The sequence below is a fragment of the Lathamus discolor genome, chromosome 6 (genome assembly GCF_037157495.1).
Source record: "Lathamus discolor isolate bLatDis1 chromosome 6, bLatDis1.hap1, whole genome shotgun sequence".
Classification (NCBI taxonomy): domain Eukaryota; kingdom Metazoa; phylum Chordata; class Aves; order Psittaciformes; family Psittacidae; genus Lathamus; species Lathamus discolor.
The window spans coordinates 78,768,569-78,771,636 of NC_088889.1; the positions used below are offsets into that span (position 1 = coordinate 78,768,569).

At 37.4% G+C, this 3,068-nt stretch overlaps 1 protein-coding gene across 35 annotated transcripts in view; it reads right to left on the minus strand.

Annotated features, from left to right (window-relative positions):
• Window positions 1-1,028: 1,028 nt before the first annotated feature.
• The window catches only part of RBFOX1 (RNA binding fox-1 homolog 1), an 892,094-nt gene continuing 890,054 nt past the window's right edge, over window positions 1,029-3,068 (minus strand). For all 35 annotated transcript variants that reach the window (XM_065683977.1, XM_065683981.1, XM_065683986.1 and 32 more), the window contains one exon: window positions 1,029-3,068. This exon is cut by the window's right edge. The gene's annotated coding sequence lies outside the window, so the exon portion shown is untranslated.

Sequence of the window (3,068 nt, forward strand, 5' to 3'; positions counted from 1 at the left end):
GAGTGACATTAATTCTGTTGACATGCACGTGATGTGATTAATGGCACATTAAACTTATCAGCCTCATCATGATCTGTTGGACTGATGGGTAAGTCTAGAGCTACAAGCCCACAGCTTGGATGACAAACCTGGAAGTGACAAGAAGAAGTCTATTAGAAGAGTTATCTTTCCTTCCTCCCCTGTACTTGAAGGTGCACAGAAATAGAAGCTGTCCATGAAAAAGACAGCTAGACGGAAGGCTAACTCCCATCTATCCACCACTGGAGAGAAGTGGTGCAGGCGCAGCTGAGAGCAGCACGCACATACTTACTAGCAACTGGCCCTCCCCAGTAACAGTGCTCCCAGAGCAGCACTTGGCAGAGCAGCTACTGGCACATTTCTTCCCTCTGGGATTTTTGTGATTCAATTTGATGAAATACTGCATACACATGCAGTCAGTTTGGAAGATGTCTTTTTTATTTTCTATGAACAAAATCCAATTCTCCCTCATGTGTCATGAGGTTTTGCCTTAAAAGTACATCTGATACTGGATTAACCTTGCTTTTCTCAGGAAGCAAACCTTTAACCCAGTCCTGTGCTGACTCTCATCGTTCTGGCCTCTGGCTGAAAAGCAGCAGCAGGCAAGCTTGGGCCTGCTGATGAGGTTATTGCTGCCTCCCATACACACACACACACACACACACACAGAGCATCCCCTCTCCCCTGGCAGGAGAGCTGGAACACAGGGCAGGCACTAACCACCTCAGGCTGCTCTGCCCAGCCAGGCTTCCACACACCACCTCCAGGCAGTCAAAATTGCTGTGAACCTTGTCAATAGTCAGGTCGGTTTGTAAGCATATTGTGTGCAGTACAGATGGTGCAACCATCGACAGCTCTTCAACCAACACAGTAAAAAAGAAAAGCAAAATGACTTTGAACACCAACGTATTTTTACCTTTTCAGACTAAGCTTTTATTTTGATATTACAAACCATTTTTCTTTATTCACAAATCACGGTTGTGATATAAACACTAATTTCTAAAGACAGATATACATATTTTCTGGGTTTGTAGGGTGTTTTTTAAATCTGTTTAGAAGTCACTATATTCCACATATGGTAGTAATAATTTTTTTCATAAGTCATATTATCAGTAGTTATTTATATAAGTGAAAACATTCCCAATATATATTGTAAAAAAATTTCAAATGCTTTTCTTACATAACTATTTCAGACATACATTTTAAAATGACTACTAGGAGTACTGTAGGAGCTTTATAAACAAAATATTTTCTAATATGGGCTGCACCCTCAACCTTTCAAGATTATTTTAATAGACTAAAACGCCATATAATCATTTGGAGAGTGGGAGTTGTAAAGCTATCTCATGAAAATTAAACTTGCAAATAAATTCTGTTATTCCCCATGTTAGACATTTTGTGTGTGCAATTCCAAAAAAAGATGCATCGTCCACACTTTGAATCGGAAGCCTAACATTTGGTAAACATTTTTCAAGTTGCTTTTATCGAGGTGTTTAAATGAAATATACTTTTTTTTTTTTTAAATAGGAGGCTTGCTTTGTATATTTTATATAATAAATGTAGGGATTGAACTCTTAATAAATTTCAGTTCATTCCCTCACCAGTATAAATATATGTTACTGCCCCATTTCTCATTGATTAATATAGTCTCTTTCTCTGTTTCAGTTTTAAAGATAATTTATTTTTCATTCTTAGATATAAATGCTACAGAAACTTTGTTTTCAAATCTTGTGAAACTTTATTGATGGTTATTGTTCAACTGATCATACTGCATGCACATACGATGACAAAGAGAAAGCCTGATCACAAACACTTCTTTTAAAGCAGAGTTGTTATAGCAAGTTGGCAGGTTCACAGCGGTGAGTTGATAATTTACTAAGGTGCTTGCCAGTAGGCACGCACGTTACACATGAGGATATAACTATCTGCAGCAAACTGTAGCAAGACAGTTTTCTGCTTTATTTATTTAAATACAAAACCAAGAAGACCCGTGACAAACACCCCAACTTAGGTTAACTTGTAAACAGGACAACATGGAAAGAGTCCAAACATATGCACAGACAAACTGCAATTTTTCAAATACGCTTGAACCCGCCAACCGGGCATCTGCTGGGCTGCACCTCCTGAGAACAGGCAGGCAGCCTTCTCCAGGCGGTGCTCGGTCCCAGGAAGGTCCCTCTTTTGTCCCAGTTGAAAAGTTGTCTTGGGCCCAATATTTAGCAAAATGGCCTTGGTTTGAAAATTAAATAGGGGCGAGTTGTCATGCCTTGAAAAATTGCAGATTGTTTACACGACACAGTCATGTTTCAAAAAGTACCAAGCTGATGAAAATACCATGATTATCTCTACTCAATGACTGCAATACTTGTAAAATGCTTATATAAATCTGAATATGATTATCATATAATTCCATAAAAATGATACGTCTGTCTCTAACAGTTGGTCTACTAGGCTAAATCTAAAGCATCATAGGCTGTGTATTTCTAGAACTTAACAACTCCACTGCACGGATGTAAATTTTATACATTTTTTTTTACTGGTACAAAGAATTTAAGTTTTTATTACTTTCTTTTTTGGAAAAAAAAGAAAAAAATAGAAACAGTGCTTTTATCACCTTTTTATTATTGTTTTTCCCTCCCATAATATAAAAGTCAGCAATGATATCAATAATTTATTTTACTGGAAGAAATATAAAAAGAATGCTTGTTAATGGTCTAACTAGCAGTTTTTGCCTAAATAACTAGTTATTATGATTAAATAGCTGAATACTGCCTGGTGGAATGCTTTAAAAGGGTGCCTTTGGACAGCTTTGAATCTGATTCTTATGTACAAGTGTCAAAAGCAGCACCCCTACTAAGAACATAACCTTTGGCTTTGAACAAACAGTGAATAATTTAAGACAGGTGATATATGATAGTTGGTGCAGTGGGGCCCCTTTTTGCTTCATTAATTAATATTTTAGCCAAACCCCATTCCTGTGTCCCCAATTTCCTCCCACCCTCCCTCGCATAAACTAAAATAAATGTAGATGCGGAAAAAAATGACTACTG